The 20,295-nt window shown below is 37.3% G+C and overlaps 1 protein-coding gene and 1 long non-coding RNA gene across 7 annotated transcripts in view; one reads left to right on the top strand and one right to left on the bottom strand.

The window, feature by feature from the left end:
- The window catches only part of LOC125619947, a 22,853-nt gene extending 3,971 nt beyond the window's left edge, over positions 1-18,882 (top strand). Inside the window, exons 2-3 of one of the 2 annotated variants that reach the window (XR_007351517.1) lie at positions 7,821-7,935; positions 17,502-18,882. This is a non-coding gene — a long non-coding RNA (uncharacterized LOC125619947). Of the gene's footprint in view, positions 1-7,820; positions 9,561-17,501 lie in introns of those variants that run through there. The other variant, XR_007351514.1, reaches the window with a different exon arrangement.
- Positions 1-20,295, bottom strand: part of Bicc1 (BicC family RNA binding protein 1) — a 284,860-nt gene that overhangs the window by 50,967 nt on the left and 213,598 nt on the right. The gene's annotated exons all lie outside the window — the stretch shown is intronic.

The raw sequence follows: 20,295 nt of genomic DNA, 5'->3' as shown, positions 1-20,295 counted from the left end.
ATGGCAATTTGTAAATCAATGGATGTGTAACTGATGTGATTCTGCAATCTGTGTATGGGGTGAAGGTGGGAGTTCATAACCCACTTGAATCAAAGTGTCGAATATGATATGTCAAGAAATTTGTAATGTTTTGAACAACCCACAATAAAATATTAAAAAAATAAAATAAAATAAATCAGGTTTGGAACTGGAAAGGTTTTAAATTTTCGTCCTTCAGATTTCAGAATATTTGTATATGTACAATGAGATATCCTGGATATGGGATCCACGTCTAAACACAAAATTGATTTGTTTCATATATTCTTTATACACATGGCCTGAAGTTAATTTTCTATACTTTTTAAAAGATGCCTGTGCTTTTTAATTGGTTCCTTTTAGTTATACATAACATTAGGATTCATTTTGTAATAATTGTATAGAATATAATTTGTTCTAATTCAGCCCCCAGTATTTCCCCTTTCCCTCCTCTCCTCCCTCCCCCTATTCCCTTCCCTCTACTCTACTAATCTTTCTGCTATTTACCTACCTACAAGTTTGTTTGGTTTTTTTGTTTTGTTTTGTTTTGTTTTTAGTGACTTGTGTTTTGACTACAACAGTCCCATGAGGTCAGGTGTGCAATTTCTTACTTGTGGAAAGTCATGTTATTACTCAAAAAGTTTGGGATTTTGGAGCATTTTGGATTTCAGATTTTTGGATTATGAATGCTCAACCTGTATAAGCAAGACTATGGCCCTAGGTTTAGAATTTCTGCCAAATACTCAATTATATCAAGTCTCAGGAAAAGCCTCAGATATTCTGAGGACACTGGCTGACATGGAATAACACAGGGAAAAGTCAAGAATGCCATATACTTAACACACACGCACTAACATTTAATGACTGACTCTGCAGCTGGCTGAAGATTCCCTTCATATTGTGGTAGAAATATATGGACTCCACACAGTCAATCCCAAGTTAGCCATTAAAAAGCCCAGTCATGGGCTGGGGCAGGGGCTCAGTGGTAGAGCACTTGCCTGGCATGTGTGAGGCACTGGGCTCAATTCTCAGTACTACATATAAATACATAAATAAAATAAATGTCTATAAACAACTAAAAAAATATTTTTTAAAAAAGTGCAAAAAAAAAGCTCTGTCACTTTGAAAAGACTGAATCTCTGGAGTATTGTTTATTTTTCAAAAATATGGAGATTTGATCAGATCATTTCTAAACTTCCTTAAAAATCTAAATTTCTTTGGTATAAAAACAGTACTAGAAGGTTCTCTAGTCTGATAAACTTCATTTTACAGTTTTGGGGAGTTTCATGACACTAAATATCTAAATGTCTCCAAGAACCATAAGCTATGAGTGATCAACACAACATAGTGTTCTTCTGCTCCTGGATAGACAAAGAGCAGCCTCAAATGTTGGTGACAGATGACAACCAGCTTCAGAGATGGTGGCTTGACCTTTCCTTCTGTTTTGCACAAAGAGTGTATAATTTTGTATCAAAGTCACAGCTCAGATTTTTTTGGGGGGGGAGCACTAGGGATTGAACCCCGGAGTGCTTTACCACTAAGCCACAACCCTATCCCTTTTTGTTTTATTTTGAGACAGGGTCTCATTAAGTTGCTTAGGACCTCATTCAGTTGCTGAGGCTGGCTTTGAACTTGCAATTCTCCTGCCTCAGCCTCCTGGGATTATAATTGTCCACAGCTCAGAACGTGATGCCATCTACTATGTCTGCTGTTTTGATCACTTTTCCTTTTGGTTGGCAAGTTGCTTGGCAAGTTGCTTTAGTGATCAGGAAATGTGAATTCAAGTCATGGGCAACTAGCCACCCCCCACCCCCATATTTTACTGTGCAAAAAGTAGGTTTCCCTGTCTCTTGAGAAACACTTTCCTTTTTAAACAAAAACTTGACATAGGTCAAACAACATACAAATATCACATTTTTTACATGAAGATATATACTATATCAAGAGATGGAGAAAATTTTGATAGATTAAACCTGACTGGAAGTGATTTTAGAAGAATGAAACAGAACAACAGGATGCCAAAGTATTTTCAATTTATTGTGGAGCCAGTATTACAGATTCCACATTTTTTCCAGGAATAATATTTGACAAGAATTCTAAAATTTAAAAAAAAATAAGATTAAGAATATATAACTAGAGGGGGTAGAAGTGGAAGAGCTCAAGTTATATGTACTTTAAGGCAAAATGCTGGCAAGTAGCTAGAACATGTTAGATGGTACAACTGGGATTTCTACTGTAGGCCTTCCTTACACCAACTATGGTAAGGCAGAGAATCACCCTTGTTTACCTTGTCGTGGAACAGAAAATAATTATCTATTCAACAGTCAACTAAGAAAGAAGGGGAATAGATGCAAACTGTAAAGAAAAGAATATATTTTACATTCCAAAACCTAGTTTTCATAAGAATAATGTTCCCACTGGACTCCACAATCAATCTAAACATCATGAGGCCCTATGACAACCTCTATCAAAATTTCACTTGACAGAATGAAACTTAATACTCACTAGAGAAAGTGTGTTCTTGACATGATAAAGACGCGAGTAAATCAAAAGAAAGAAAGCATGGTAGGCTTCTCAAGACATTTTTCAGCTCAATTTTTTGTGGTCATGACTAAAGATGAAGGAACCTCATATTACAGCATTGACTACTTCAAGTAGGTTCTATCTGAATACAACGAAAGAATGGGAGGTACATTTAGGTACCAAGACGGAGCCCACTCTTCATCAGCTGGTTAGGAAAGAGCTACCAGCCTGTGAAAACCCAAAGGTAGCTGGAAAATAAATGAAGCCGTTTTGCTGATGAACGACCAGCTTTCCAATATAATCAGCAACAAAACAGTTCAAAAGTTAATAATGTAATCTACTTAAAACAGTTCTCCTCTGATCTTTCAACTTTAGGAGGAAATAAGACATAAAGGAGGGACAAGGTAAATTGCACACATGCTTCTTCTCTGTTAAAATTCCTACGTGACTTATCAAAGTTGTTTAATCAGAAACAGAGTTATGGAAACTCAGCAAAAACCTAGAAATAATCTCAGAAAAGAACAACGAAAAGCAAACAAAATATGAAGCAAAATCAAGGCATACCAGATGAAATAATCAAGAACAGATGTATTTAAGGAGTCTGAGAATTAAAAAAGGATAAACCACCTTATCTTATAAACCACTTTATCTTACATAGTATAAACTAAACTCGAAGTATAACCTCAGAGTTGCTGTTCAGGTAGAAGAAGGGCATTCACAAATTCAAAGCACAAGATAAACCTAGCTTCGGAACATGGAGTATGGAAAAAGAAAGTGAAAAACACAAAGCCTAACTCAATTAGCTTCCTGCAGTCTTTTGGCATCTAAGTTCTATATTCCAGAGATAAGGAAGAGGATTCTGGGGAGGAGGAGTAGAAACTAAGTGCCAGGAGGAATCATCTGAGTGATGTGTATATAACAATTCTACAGAAAGCCAGGTAGTGCTAGGTCACTACAGGGAGGATGTCACGCATGTCCATTCTAGGGATGGACAACTTTTTGTAACCATGCCATGAAGCCCAAGTAATGCCACAGTGATGCAGGACCCAGGACAAGGAGGGATACAGGAAAGAGAGCTGACCCGAACATTGGCTTTCTGGAATGGCAATGGAATCCCAGTCCTGATAATGGTCCTTTTGATAAAAGAGGGTACACTGTTTAGAGAGGATGAAAGAATGTGCCAGGATAAAGGATCCTCAGGAAATTGTATTGAGATAACAGCAACTTATGTAAGAGCCAGCAGTGACTAATATTCATTCCCTCTCCAAGGAATACTGATGTTCACAGTGTACAAGACAGGTCCCAGAGGTACTGCCTGCCGTCTAAACCCAAAGGGCTGTAATCTGTAGCCAGGGCAGATTGTTCCTTTTTACAACAGCTGGGACTATTCATGAAAAATCTTATTAGCACACAACTGCTGGCTGCCATTACAGAATAAGCCACCACATTTAAGGGTTCACACACAGGAGACAAGAAAGCCCTGTAAATAAAGACATGATCACATCATACCAGGTGTGTGATCTCTTCATGTCTGTCCTACTAAGAAAAGAAATCTAAAAATTAAAAGTTCTTTCATTGAAATCATTCAAGGCACAATGAAGGGAGTATACAGAAAACAGCAAAACCCCTAGGAATTTAGTTCCAAAAATGACAACCTCAGACTGGTATTGAAATTCTTCACATTTCTCATCTTTTGGTAAGATCTAGTGAGAAAGTTTCATATGGTACTATGAAGAGGAGCTAATTATGGGCTCAACTCACTCTGTCAAAGACTGTTTAAGTGATTCATGACCTTAAGAAAGTTGGAAATTTTCACAAAAATAAAAAATGCCTAATATTAGGTTGATGGACCTTATGGATCAAAATTATCATTTGGGGAATACCTATTTGTCAATCTTTTCCTCTTACTCTCCACTTTTACAGACTACATGAGTAACTGTGAGTATCCACCCAGCATGAAGCCACATATTCTCTTCTTTTGCATATCGCTTTTTTTCTCCTACCTTTTGGTAAACTGATTTGGCTACATAGGAACCAGGAATACATACCAGGCTCCATAGGAATCTCTCAGTCTTAACTGATGTATATTTTCTGAGAAAATTAGTATAATTTACTTTCTTAAGTAACTTCAAAATAGTCCTTTATTTTTCTTAATAAAAATATCTAAATTTTTCTTGAAGCTAACAATTTTTAAATAATGATTAATGGAGCATTTATACAAAGGTAATATTCCTGCTGACCTTTTGTGTGTATATGTGTGTGTGTGTAGTGTTGGGGATGGAACTCAAGGTCTACTGCAAGTTCTCTACCACTAAGCTATATCTCCAACCCCTTGATTACTTTCAATAATGGAAAAAAATGGAAATTTCAATCATTAAAGCTAGCTTTTTACGTAAGAGCAAAAAGGAGCTGCTTATAATTAATTACAGAAAACAAATATTATCTGTTAAAGGAAACAAATTAGTCCTATTCTTCTAACAACAAAGATGATCTTTTAAAATCATTTTTTCCATACAAAGATCTCCTATAAATCAAGACAAAAAACAGTAAGTGTCCCATTAGAAAATGGGCAGAAGACATGAATAAATAATTCAATAGAAAAATGGTAAACAAATATATAAAGATGAATAAAGTTCACCGTTAATTTTTCTTAAAATTGAAATGTTTTTTTAAATTTTTAAGATCAATAAAGCATATGGTTAAGCTCTCTACCATACTCTAGTGGAGACAAATATTGGTGTCAAATCCTCAAAAGCAGAAAGGATCACACTTTCACAATGAGGATCATGATTTCATTTTAAGGATACAGTTAAGAAGACACCAACCAGCTGGTTGCAGCAGCTCAAATCTGTAATCCCAGAGACTTGGGAGGCTGAGGCTAGAGGATCCAAGTTCCAGACCAGACTCAGCAACTTAGTGAGACCCTAAGCAACTAGTGAGATCATATTTCTCAAACTGAAAAATAAAAAAGTGCTGGGGATATGGCTCAGTGGTGAAGCACCTCTAGGTTCAATTCCCAGTACCAGAAAAAAAAAAAAAGGAAGAAAAGAAAAGAAGAAAAAGAAGAGGAAGAAGACAACCAAATTAATAGTGATTATTTCTAAATCACAGAGCCACAGGTAAATTTTATTTTATGCTTCAAGCTCTTCTGTATGTTCTATCATGAACATTTATAATGTGGAAAAGATATTCATACCTTAAAAGATCATCCATATCAATAGTGAGAAGATCAACTCTCAAATTACATCCTTGTACTTTAGAAGAAAATAGTATGTAAGTCAGAACTTTTTATTTTCCAAGTACAATGTTTGAAGAAAAATTTCCTTAAAAATTAAGACCTTTAAATGATAATGAAAACAAAGCTTTCTCAATTAGAATGAAAAGTTCCTGGAGTTGGGGATTTGGCTCAGTGGCAGAGTGCCTGCCTAGAAATGCACAAGACCCTGAGTCCAGTCCTTGACCCTAAAAAGAAAGAAGAAAAGTTCCTTCCTTCTCATTGCAAAATTCTGTTACAGGCTTTTTGCCAGGTTGTTCCTCAACTTTATCTCTTGTTATTTGCTGTGCTATTACTCTTAATATTTTACTAACATACTTTGGCTCTGAATACAGAATTCCCAAGTGACACTGAAGCAAGAGTATTCAATGATGGCGTTAACACTGAAAGGCCTGGCTCGAAGAGGGTTCAAGCAGTTGGTGAAGGCCATATGTTTATGGTCACCAGTAACTGCACATGGAATTCTTTTAAACATTTATGGCCACCTCTTTCTTCCTATTCAGTAATGGTTTCCAAAGTAAATGGAAACAAGGGCAATCCTGGTTGTGGGGGTATAGTGCTCCTTCTATAAAGAATTTTCCAATTCTTTCCTTGCTTGTCCCCCAAACAAGGCTACTTAGAAAAGCAATATTTATGTATCATTTTCAGGGTAGAATTATACCATCTACTAATGGTAAGTTAACAGTAACCTCAGAGACAATGCTCTCATAACAATTTCACCAGGAAGGCAACTAAAAAGATCAGTTCTTTTGTCTTCTGCATAGAGAAGTCTGAGTGTTGTCAAGTGTCTGATGATGCTCCATTTGCCCCGGCCACAAGGCCATTCTGTCTTTTGCTCTGCCTGCTTCTTCTCAGGATGCTGCAAGTCCTCTGGCAGCAGCTGCATGGTTCCATGACATGATTCCACTGAGCACTCTCTTGCCAGTTTCCTTCTTCCCTGGGCTCCCACAATACCTTGTCTTCCCCTTGCCTCTTCAGCAAGTGGGCGGTTAATGGCTTCCAGCTATTCCAGCTTTTGTGCCTCATTATCTATTAATATCCCTTTGCCTGTACCCTTAACCCTATCTACTGTATGCAGCCCTTTAGTTAGAGCTTCTTGATTAATTGTAGCTAATTCTGTTTTCTGTCAGTCCAAGACAGATACAACATCTTTTCCACCAATTCCTTTTCTTCTCTTGAAGAGACAGTGTGCAAGGAAATGGAGATTAAGTGGGGTGGTACATTCAATATTTGTGCTTTTCCCCTTTCTCCACAAAAACACAACTTTCAAGGGGTGGATTACAAACCTTTCATAGGTTAAGAATAATATTCCTAACATCTTAGCAGATACTTCTTTAAAAACCAATTTCTTTAAGCTTTATGGATCAATAAAAGTCCAACTCATGCCTATAGTAGAGAATCAAAAAAAATAATCATTAATGCAATTTACTCTATTTTCTCTCTTTCCTTCTCTCCCTCCCTTTCTGTCTCCAAGGTTATACAAATATACTTTCTTCATATCATCATGTTTATTACTGGAAGTATCTTGGCACCTTTAGACGTTCCTTGATAAATATGTTGTAATGTTTATAGGACCTCTGAGAAATGTGTGGATTCGACAGCATTTTTACATTTCTTTAATATTTTCTTGGATTCCATACAACTTTTACCCATAAAGGCATTTGTTTGCTTGTTCAAAAAATTTAAAGCTATCTTAAAACAAAATTTTAAAAATTGTTTGTCATGAGAATGATACATTTACACTTTTTTGTGTGCTAACTTCAAAAATATTGATTCCCATAACCACTGAATGAGTTTATTACTGGGCGGGGGATGTCCTATAGATTATCTTTGTGTAGCTTGTAAACCTGTCAATACTGTGTACACATATTTTGGTAAACCTTTACTATGGATGCAGCCACTCCACCCTTTTATTCCATCTTGAGGGTTAATTGGGGGATAACTCTTAAGACTGTATACTTTTTTCAATCCCACAAATGCTGAGAATCTCCAACATGTTTTTCCCTAGGATGGTACATGAAATGCTCAACTTTATATACCTTCTCCCAATCCTGCAGAGTCAAGCCAACTGATTGCATATGCTGATGAGCTGTGTGTAAAGGTGCACATTTATCACCTGAGAGGTATGCCTGGGTAACTGGCCACTGGAAGGGAGAAGGAGGAGGTATAGAGAGCATGGGGAAGAAACCTGTGGGCCAATTAGGTGAGTCTCCACACACTTGTGTATGATGACCCAACCAAGTCCTAGGCAGGCTTCCTGATGAAGTATGTGAAGTGGTTGGTCATTTATGTGACTCTTTTTGGAATTCTTCCCTGGCAGCTGTAATACCTAACACACCTTCCCACTACCAGCATTTTCCAGCCACTCAGCCATGCTGACCCCTCAGTATTCTGGGTGTGGCAAGAAAGGGGTACACCTCTTGGGAAGTATTCTGCACACCTGGAGGAGCTGGGTGCTCACTCATTATGCTCTCACTTTCCCTGTGGGAGAAATCTTGGCACTGAGCTGTGCTGCTTTACAGGAGAGGTGATGAGGTCAAGTGCAACTATTCTTATCCTCCTCAATGTGTCTATTCTTGGATTTTTTGCTCCAGAGGTATAGGCTGGATCTTCTCCACTGAACTTCCAAACTCCCACAAAGGTACTCTTGTCCATGGAAAGTTGTTAAAAAGTGATGCTTCTACAGGGAGAGGATGGTAATAAGGTCCTAATCTATCACCTGGCTGATATCAATCCCTATGAACTTTTTTATTGTTGAAAAGCTATCTTACTAGCTATTCAGGTGAAAATTGAGGTGATTCAAATTTTATTATGATTTATATCACAAAGTAAATAGAAATGAATATGCTAAGGAACTGAACCATTTTCCTACATCTCCTCCAATTATTCACCCCACCCCACTTTAAGAGGAACAAACAAAACAAAAATACAGATGGACTTTTTCTACTAATGCATTATTCCATCAAAGTCCAGATTTTCTGCTAGTCAGTGTCTCTGCCATCCTGTTTTCCCCACCACAGGGTGTGATATCCAAACCTAGATTTGGCTTTAATCTGGTTCACAGATTGCTTTTGTCTTGAAATCCAAAGCAGTATAAAGCACCTCTGGAAGTACCAGACACTAAGTAGCAATATAAATGAAGAGCAATACCACTGTCCTGCCAGAAACGATCCAGACTTCCAAACCAGTGGGAGGCAGCTTCAGGGGGTGACTAAGAAATGAACTGAGCCAAAAGGGAGAATTTCTGTACTACTTCTAATAACACAATACATATTCTAATGTGATTGTGGACTGGAAAGATCTCATATGCCCTTGTGGACTAACTTTATTAAATGCCTGGAAAGAGGGTATTTGGATTCACTGGCAGCTTTCAACAGACTCGCCCCTCCCTGTAACACCTGCTTTTGTTGATTAAATTTTAATAGGACTTTCTTCCTTCAGTAATGTGGGTTCAGGAGAAATGGATGTGGCATTGGCTTTTCTAATTTGATTATCAAGAAATGCAGGTCACTAGAGGAATACTTTTAGAGCAAGAGAAAAAGTCTGCCCTTTGAGTCCTTTTGTTAGAATATAAATTTTTAGCTGGCAAAATGTTAGGCTATGTCATTTATGATCTAACTCATCCAGAATTATTGCTATAGAGGCATTCAAATCTTAGGTATTAATGGGATTTTCATGTCCTTGAGATAGTATATGTTTTAGGAGTCACACTGGAGTCTATTATATGAAACCACTTTAATACGAATTACACCAATTCATAATATGAAAGTTTTGGCTGGGCTGGGCTTCACCTTTACTTGGAATAAGTATGTGATGAATAAATTAATGTAAAAAATATCTGGACAAGAGAGGTCCTATTCAAACACTATCAGACCTTATAGAAACTCAGTCTGCACACATTTGAACTACACACCACTTTTAAAGTCATAATAACTCATCATTAAACCAGTCTCCCAAGAAATATTAGATCATACCGTGGTTATGTAACACAAAAGCGAGAAAGAAAACTTCCTTCTAAGACAAGCCCTTGGATCCAAATTTTCTCCTAATTGACACACATCACCTTGATTATTCCAGAGTGAGAACTTACTTAAATATTTACTTCTCATGTAATCTGTTGGCTATTCCCAGACAGGCTGGAGAATTTGCCTAGCTTTATTGTCTCATTTTCATTCCTTCAGTGTTCCTGAATTTCGGCCTTTGTTTTCATCTCTATCAGGGAAGGTTGGTCAAAGAAAATCAAAGACGTAAAACCTAAAGCCAACCCTTTTCCTATTCTAGGAAGAAAAAAGTGGGTAATGCCCTGCACAGAACAAAAACAGAACACAATGAAATTACTGATCCATTTCAAGGCTCAGTTTCTATACCCCTGGCTCTGGTCTGGGTTTGACACTTCCTCCCATCTTTTTGTCCTTCTACTGTACCAGCATACATGTATGTGTCACCTTCTCACTTTCTATATGCTTTGCCTTACACATTTATTTCTGTTGGTTTTTCATCCTCATGTGAATTTTAAGTCCCTTCCAGGTTATAGATCTTTCTGCCAATAAGGTGTCTGGAACAAGAAATGGCATTATGAGTATAGAATTTTCTCCACAGTCATGTAAACCAAGTTCTTCCCCATATCTGTGGCTCAGTTTAGGATCTCTGGGTATGCAAGCTAATTTCATAAGGATTTCTGAAAGAACTGTGTTTCTGAAAACGTACTGCTATTTCTAGCTCTATTTTATCATTTGGTGATGCATTCAAAAGCCTAACATAGGCAAATGGTTATTGATCAAAGTAACGTAGATATGAGCCCTAGTTCTACTGATGTGAACTCATTTTCCTCACTTGTAAATGGTTCTGATAATAGTACCTACTGCATAGTAAGTACTTAGTAAACATTAGTGTATGTTATTTCACCCATACCTTCTGAGGGCCCCAAACAGCTATTTTGTGATTGTTGGTCTTCACTTGATATTCCTTCCCAGTCTCCCTTCCTGTCTCTGCCTGTACCCTACCTGGCAATCTCCTTTTCTTCTATGCCTTTTGCCTAGGGCATCCACTTATGTAATTTAACTCTTACCCAATAGTCCACTGCTTACCAATTCTAGTTTCCTAGCTCTGAGCTTCCCAGCTATAATTCCCGCTGCCTAGCAAGCAACTTCTCATTATGCTCATGCTTTTCAATTTCAATATCCCAGATCCAAAATTCATTATTGTCCTCACTCTTTTTGGGAGAAATGGTGACTTTCACAGTTTAGGAAGAGACATGCCTATGTAAAAAGCAATCCAGAGTTTAACAGGTCACCAGCAAGTGATCATGCCTTAATTTAATGCAAGCACTGGTCTGTGCTCAGAATTAAGCTCCTCCTAGGCCTCCCCAACATGTGTCACTCATCTTGAGCAGTAATGGCCAGTGTGGCATAGTCCACTGTTAGGAATCACCATGCTTGTTTTGTCTTTGAATAATTCCAAGTTTTATTGGGTCCACTTATATCTCAAAACTTTTTTTCTTGCAACAAGGCCATATTTGACTTGTCATTTGGAATGCTGTCTTAGGAAAAGCTCAGAGAAATATTCTCATAGTTTTAAAATCACCTTTAAAAGTTCTCCAAGCCATACTATCAGCTATAGCAACCAGTGACTTTAAAGCATTAAAAAAAAGATAAAATACACATTAAGCAACAATTTTCCCCCAAATTTCCAATATTTTAAAAGTAACTACCATATATTTTCAGAGTTTATTTATTATTGAAAGACTATAATTTTTCTGCCTGGCATAGAGGGTCAAGTTTTGAGGATTTGACAGACCTGCACCTGAATATTAACAGGAAAACTGTGTTAACAATTGAAACAATGACTTTCCCTTTGTTTCCCCCTTAACAGATGTAAAAGATCACAGGCCTTAAAATAGTAAACATAATAAAGCTGGATCCATTTTACAGTTAGAACTTATGAACACCAGATAGACTTTCTATTCCACTGAGTAAAACCTATATATGAGGATTTTCTCTAGCAATGATGGAGGCACTGAACACTCTGTATGAAGATGATACGGCCTCAGTACTACTATATGCTTGTAAGGCTGATCCGGAAAGAGATCATTTTTTGGTTTTTGGAATTTCCAAAGGACACTTCCCAATTTTGCTGATGCCTATTAACTTTTATATGTCACACACAATATGAACAAACAAACAAACAAAAAACTTACATCAACTTCAAGGTAAAGAAATTTTTTAAAAGAACTGGCACTGAAATGTTCCACCATACAACAATCCACTCATTTAATCAGACAGGCTGGATATTACCTGCATCAGGACTCATCATAGTCCCAAGTTTATAAAGTCCTGTATCAGCCATTTTATAACCTATCCCTCTTCCCTTGCTCCTAGAATGTGGACACAAAAGAAAACATAAAATTGACTGCAGTTTTGGCCAGTTACTACTGTACTATATGTCATGTAAAACCTCACCAATTCTGGCACTTCTACTGTATGCATTAGATAACTTTTTCCCTTATTCAGCAAACCTGAACTATATTTCCAATATTTCACAGACATTTCCACCAAGCTTGGCTGTAAATCTGTTCTCAATTTCTGACCATATTTTCTTTCTTTTGTAGCACTTTTTAAAGTCTCTTGTTTTGTTCTCTTCAGGTTTCCATGATTTTGTTTTCCTGTGCCTGTACATTCTTCATCTTTCACTTACATGGCCTTGAATTGGATTAGATCGGGTGTCTCCTAGACAAAAAAAAATTGTAGAGAGGAAGGAGGGAACCACCCTCATCAGGCAGGGTGCACAGAGCATGTGCCATTTCTCCACCATCAATCAACAACAAAGTCACGTGGGAAAACTAGCATCAAGAGGGAAAGTAGTGCAGAGTTAAAAATAAATACTTGAAAAGGAGTTTGGTTTCAAATGGAATTCTGGACTCACACCTACAAAACAAAGCTCATTTCAAGAATGGGACCTATCTTTCATCTGACTTTAAGCTTCTAGTTCCTTACTGATGGAAATGTTTCATAATGATTTTTTTCTAGGGAAAAAAAATCATTATAAAAATGGTTGCCTTTATTCATGATTGAGAGGGACTTTAAAACTCTTTGGCTCTTGACATGTGCTTGTGGAAAGAATTATGTAGGCACTCTTTCTAGATCCCTCAAGTAGATGGCATTCTGCCAAAAAAACAAAGCCTCCCATACCAATGCCTGCTTTTCAGTTTCCAGAAGAGCAACCCAACCACCTCCTTCACTTATTTAATTTTGTCTTACAAACGTTCAGGGAACGAGCAGCCTAAACCATCTGTCTGCTGGTCACTCAGGGTCAACAACCCTTATCTTCAGGGACACAATTCCTTTTACCATCGTATTACAATATTTAAGTACATAAATACTTCTAGAAGTATTTATCAAAAGAAATAAAGGAGGACAGATAGACTAATTAACAAACCCGAGAAACCACAATAAATCATCTCTAAAAATTTACACTGATGGGCATCTCTGCCATTTCCTTTAAAGGAAAACTGATTTAGGCCCAGTGAGCACAAAGTCTTACACTGATTCATTTCTTAATGTTCATTTCACATACAGGTTAAACCTTGTCACTGCCCGCTCCCCTAGGACTTTTATACCTCCTCTTTGTTTTAATTTTTTTTTAAATTATAGATGGACACGATACCTTTATTTATTTTTTATGTGGTACAGAGAATGGAACGCAGTGCTTCACACATGCTAGGTGAGCGCTCTACCACTGAGCCACAACCCCAGCCCTATACCTCCTATTTGAACTAGAAAAAAATCAACTTTATTCCCAGCCTAAACTTTCTCCTATAGACAGCTAGCTCAGCCCGATACCAAAAGAACAGAAAAGAATAAAAGTAACCCAACTCTATCTTAGCATCATATACTTTCACACAGATTCATCATTTTGGTCATTAATTCCTGGTCTCTTACAAAATTTCCAGTCAGATACAGAATGAACTTCACCTCTTAGTGATATGAAGTATTTGTAAGGAAAATAATCCCTGATCTTTCAGAAAATAACCAAGGAAGGATGATAGCACCACTTCTCTAGTGCTTTGTTTACTTAGACCACTCATAATTAATGAAAGGAAATAATAAGCAAAAGGGATCCTTGCATAGTCTGGACCACACTCTTGGGGGTATTGAATATAGTTTTTTGTTGCTTTCGAAATATCTCATAGATATCTAAAGTTTTAGATAAGATTTAGAGAGCAAAATAAGTTTTGTTTATAGACATGCAAATAAATTCTGTACCTGGGAGGTTCAATTGACACACACACCCCCATTAGAAAAGCCAGTTTCAAAATGCTCACCATCTCTAGCAGTCAGAGAAATGCAAATCAAAACCACCCTAAGATACCATCTCACTCCAGTTAGATTGGCAGCCATTATGAAGTCAAACAACAACAAGTGCTGGCGAGGATGTGGGGAAAAGGGTACACTTGTACATTGCTGGTGGGACTGCAAATTGGTGCAGCCAATTTGGAAAGCAGTATGGAGATTTCTTGGAAAGCTGGGAATGGAGCCACCATTTGACCCAGCTATTCCCCTTCTCGGTCTATTCCCTAAAGACCTAAAAAGAGCATGCTACAGGGACACTGCTACATCGATGTTCATAGCAGCACAATTCACAATAGCAAGACTGTGGAACCAACCTAGATGCCCTTCAATAGACGAATGGATAAAAAAAATGTGGCATTTATACACAATGGAGTATTACTCTGCATTAAAAAATGACAAAATCATAGAATTTACAGGGAAATGGATGGCATTAGAGCAGATTATGCTAAGTGAAGCTAGCCAATCCCTAAAAAACAAATGCCAAATGTCTTCTTTGATATAAGGAGAGTAACTAAGAACAGAGTAGGGTCGAAGAGCATGAGAAGAAGATTAACATTAAATAGGGATGAGAGATGGGAGGGAAAGGGAGAGAGAAGGGAAATTGCATGGAAATGGAAGGAGACCCTCAGAGTTATACAAAAGTAGATACAAGAGGAAGTGAGGGGAAAGGGAAAAATAATACAAGGGGGACAAATGAATGTCAGTAGAGGGGGCAGAGAGAGAAGAGGCGAGGGGAGGGGAGGGGAGGGGGGATAGTAGAGGATAGGAAAGGCAGCAGAGCACAACAGACACTAGTATGGCAATATGTAAATCAATGGATGTGTAACTGATGTGATTCTGCAATCTGTATTTGGGGTAAAAATGGGAGCTCATAACCCACTTGAATCAAAGTGTGAAATATGATATATCAAGAATTATGTAATGTTTTGAACAGCCAACAATAAAAAATTAAAAAAAATAAAACTTCAGATATGAGTAATATGTGAGTCAACAAATGCTGATAAAAATATGTATAAATTAGCAAATATTGTTCCTGTAAGCTGTTTAAGTTAGTGATAATAATTATTTCTCTAAATAAATGTGTATCTATGCAAAAAAAAAAAAGAAATTTCTCTAGAGAGGAGGATGAGAGAACTGAATTATTCTTGCATTCCAAGTGATAGTCAACAGTTAAGTAAATTTGAGTAACTTGGAAGTGGGGGATCATGGATAAGGAAAGGGACATTTTTTTACTCTATTTAAATAGTGTCATTATGTAATATTTTCAGTTTAGAATCAAAAAATAAAATGACTTTTTCTGCCAAAAAAAAAAAAAAAGAAAAGCCAGTTTCAGAGCCACTGTAAATTCATCTCACATCCCTTTCTTCCATATAAGCTTCTCTTTTGAGTAGTTATGACATCTGCCTAGTTCTCTCATGCATGAGTTAAAAAAATCTTTAACATATGTTCATTTTGTCTGCATGAGAGTCATAATTTGACATTTTCTTAAAAAATTATCATTTAACACCAAGACAGATAATTCCCAGAGCTATTAAAAAGGACAATTTAAACCCCATTACAATGGATTCCAAAAAGCATTTTTTGGCTAACAGAAATTTCTCTCATTTAATATTAGTTAAATAAATGGCTTAGAAAATCTATTCCATGGGATTTGGTGGTGATGTATTTATTGTGGTGGGATTTCACCTGGAATGTGCATGTGAAAGAAGCCATAATATATGAGTTCTATGGTTTAACAAGAAGCACAACTATGAGGTACAGCTACGGTGAGGAGCTGGAAACTAGTGGAGACTGTCATTTGGGACCTCACCAATCTCCTGCATGAGTGTAATTTATGGTAACTTAACACCCTTGATGGGATAATGGATACTTGAGAACATTAATCCCCTTTCAGATCTGGCAACAACAAGGCTTCTTCTAACACCATTCTCTTTTTCCATGATATACATAATTCACAGTGGAATTACTATGAAAGCCAAAAACAGAGCTAAGAACACGTCTGTTTCAAATACGTTTATGGAAAGCAGCTAACATCACATCACATTTAAAATGACCACAACTCCTTCCAAAAGTGAAAGCTTTTTCTCACTCCTCTGCTCTTCTTCCTAACATAATTTTTAGGTGTCACAAAACAGAAGGCCAACACTTTCTTTTACACCCCAGAAAAGTAGTAAATAGGATGTACTGTTTTAACAACAAAATGACAATTTAGAGGTTTTCATTTTCTCCTCAATTTGTAATTTAGCAAATAATGTTTTAAGGCCCTGTACAAATATATACAACAGATGCCCAAAGCTGATGATATTAAGAAATTCATCCTTTCTATGTGCCAGCAGAAGGGATAAAAAGCCTGTTTCCTAGGTATTCACACTGGCATTAATTCCATAAAAAAAGTTCCAAAGATTTTTAGGTTTACAGATCTTTTTTTGTAACTATATTTTGAAATATAGTTACAGTTCTCTCAATATTTTAATGATCAAAACTAGGGTCCTTAAAATTTAAACTGTTTAAACAAGTAACCAATTTAGAATTCTTATGGGAATCTCTATGGGAACAAATGCTCAGTTTTTATTAATTTTAATTTTAGTTTCCTTCCTCTGATCAGATTTTACAGCATTGAATAGTTTTGATTCCAAAGGGCAACAGAAATTTTAACAAGTAAGTAAAAGATGTTAGTCCCGTTTGTTTAATTATCTTGGACCTAGAGATGGTAAGAAGAAAAATACAACATTCCTGAAGCTTCATAACTTTTGGTAATGTTTTACAGGGTTGAACTGGAATTCCGATCAGGTTCTTTAGTTCAGTTATTAGAATTTACTTTGTATTGGAGGTGGGAAACAAGAAGGAATCGTGGACTGCCCTTATGTCACATCCACTCGGGGAAACAGGATGAACGAGGTGCCAAGGATTGCTCTGTTATTGGACATCATACTCATGGTAGCAATATAATTGCCTCTTCTAGGATCTACCACTAATTAAGTAAACTTATTAGAACTGTCAATTTGATAGGGAGGGAGGGCATTAGAAGTCATCCTCCAACCCACTAGGCATTTATAGCAAGGGGCTCTTATACAATGTCATGTGTCTAAACGTGTGGCACATGCCGAATACACAAACTTTTGAACAGATTATAGTCTCTTAAGTATTCTAATGAATTGATTGTGTGAATTATGCAATATGTTTTCTCAAACAAAATTTTTAATGACGACTCTGGTCCTACTCTGGCTCACAAAAGTTTGATAATCCACAGAATGACTGAAAAACTGAATATTCAGGTTTTTAAGAGAGTAGAGGACAAATATTACATACATACAAACGTCAGTATGTTCGATCATTTACAGAAGGGCTTTGGAAACCAACCACCATTTCTAAGGCTGCTTCCTGGAGGCTGTTTCTGGGATCTGGAATGCAGTTTCCCCTTGTGTTCTTCACTGTGTGCAGACTTCCAAGAACTGCAAACTTTCTGCTGTGACAGCAAGAAGAGAAGCCTCTGATCAAAGGCCAGCTGCACACAGCTGATCAGAGTTGGAGGTTTCAGGTGTTAGAACAGACTGCACTGATATTTATGGCAACTCTGGTTCTAATAAACTTTACCCGAGAGCAACTTAAACATAAAACCATTAAAGAAAGGCAAGCCCTTGGTCCCAGCCTGGCCATGTCCTTTATTCTTTATCTCAGATGCCTGAGAATTACTGATCTAGATGAGAGTTCCAGCCCTTCTGACATCACACAGCTACATGGCATTAAGAAAAGGCCTATGCCCTCTTCCTGCTCCTCTTGATGGACCCAGTATCTTAAGGAACTGGAACCACAGAGAGACCCCCTGAATATGCATCTTCTGAAACATCCCCACATTGACGACAGGGTCCATTGTAGCACGGACCCTCTGATCATTATTTTTGCAGCCTTAATTCATAATGCAATGGTATTCACAGAGGTACTTCAATGTTTATTGTACTTCTGATCTTCCACATCTCCATTAGGAGTGCATTTTCCAAAAGAAACACAGGAATGTGATAACTGAGCAGATGAATTTATACTATACTTAAACATAATGTCCAAACTCTTCCAATAGAAACTGTGTTATGATTTCAAAGAATTTACTGAAAGCTGTACTTCATAGTTGAGAAACACCCACATATTCCCAAACTACTACAGTTTCACAGAACTAATATACAAGAAGCATTAACATTCAACAAGGTAGTTGATTCCATGCCTGGGCCATAGCCTTGTTTTCCTTATTTTATATTCATCCCTTGAACATTCTAAAATGATGTATCTGGTTATGCATATAAATCATCTTTATCTTTGACATTGTGTGTCTTAATTATATATGGTTATTTGTATCTCATGAAAGCAGTTAAGAAATTAAAGCAATAATAACTGAATTTTTATGTTAGCACCTATTCATATTCTTTAAAAATACCATATAAGCATTTCTCATTATCTCAGTCTATGATGCTACTGAAGGCTAACTGCAAGGGATGGCTGTTATCTGCATATATTAGGACCCTGAGTTTCAGACAGTGTAAAAAGCTAGAAAGTTATTGCGTTTCTTTTGTTTCTAAGGCAGATCCATTAAAAGTGTCATCAAAGTATTAAATCAGAAATATTTGCTCAGGGGGCTGGGGTAGTGGCTCAGTGGTAGAGTGCTCACCTAGTATGCATGAGACATTTAGTTCGATACCCAGCACCACATTAATATAAAATAGAGATATTGTGTCAACCTAAATCTAAAAAATAAATATTAAAAAAGAGAAATATTTGCTCAAATATACATTTTTTAATGAACAAACATGCAATAACACATGTATTTAACCTTTATTTTTATTTATTTATACACAGTGCTTATAATCGAGCCCAGTGCCTCACACATGCTAGGCAAGTGCTCTACCACTGAGCCACAACTCCAGCCCTCATATATACTTCTGCTCGATATCAAACTGCTGCTTTTCCTCAGAAAGGAATGCCAGAACCGTTGCTATGGAGAACATTCTGGAAAACACACTAGTAGATGCTAGAATCCGGCAGGCCAAGACCCTCGGTGAGGAGGAGCATGAGCTTATGGAAAACCTTTGGGGTGGGACCAGGTCAAGAGAAAGCAAACAAGCAAGTGTTGGGCTAGAAAGGGAATGGGAGGTAAACTAGTCAGCTGGTCCTAAATATAGAAACAAGTTTATAATCAACAAAATGTTAAGGAAAAACCTGTGGGAGGTAAAGGTCAGGGACTCTAAATATTACCCTGTCCCTCCACACACCCTGCCCCCAAACAGTCAAAAAACAGCAAGTTTAACACAGGAATGCTGTGGCTTCTCCAGGAAGCAGCCATCCACTCAGGACCAGCACACAGCAGCAGCAGCAAGTAAAAGGAAGCCTTTGCAGTCAGTCTTTAAGTGAGAAGAGGTACTGGTTTCTGAGATATGAAAGGGAATTTTTAAAAAAGTCAATCTTGATGATGCAGGACCAGGTCATGTTGGAAAAGAGAAATGTTTTTCAAAAGGAAAAGATACTAAACTGCAAGACAAGTGAAAATGGAACGGCAAAGATGTGATGTTCAAAAGGACAAGAAAAGGCAAAGGATGAAGAAATGCCAGGGGAATAAATCCAGGGGAAAATGGAAAAAGCAAAGGTGGGTGAAAACAGATGCAGAGGGGCTTGTGAATGCCGACGGGGAAAGTGAAATTATCTCATGGTAGAAACAGCAGATTGAGAGGTGACTAATCGCCAAGTTATGGAAAATGTCCACAGCAGTCTCTCTCTGGTTGCTCAAGAAAGCAGGTGCATGCAGCTGATGCAAAGAAACTTTGACTATTAACTCTGTGGAGTCTAATCCAGGCTCAACCACTTCTGGAAATATTTTCTCAAAATCCAATTTAAATTCACCATCAACATGTCATTTAATATTGACATGATAGATAGACAGACAGGCAGGCAGTCAGGTCCCACCCCAAAGGTTTTTCCATAGCTGGCTTTTTAGGAAAGCAATTACACAGTATTGTTTGAAACCTAAGGTGTTTTCTCATCTATCCATTTAGAATTTGGGGTTTCTAGCAATTTTTCTTGAGGGACTCAGGAAGACAATCCCTAAGGGAGAGAGGAAGCAGCACAGAGATGCAAGAGCCCAGTGAATTCTCA

This window comes from Marmota marmota, unplaced genomic scaffold (genome assembly GCF_001458135.2).
Source record: "Marmota marmota marmota unplaced genomic scaffold, marMar, whole genome shotgun sequence".
Taxonomy (NCBI): Eukaryota; Metazoa; Chordata; class Mammalia; order Rodentia; family Sciuridae; genus Marmota; species Marmota marmota.
Note: the sequence above shows the minus strand (reverse complement) of the source record. Positions and strands in the feature narration are given on the sequence as shown.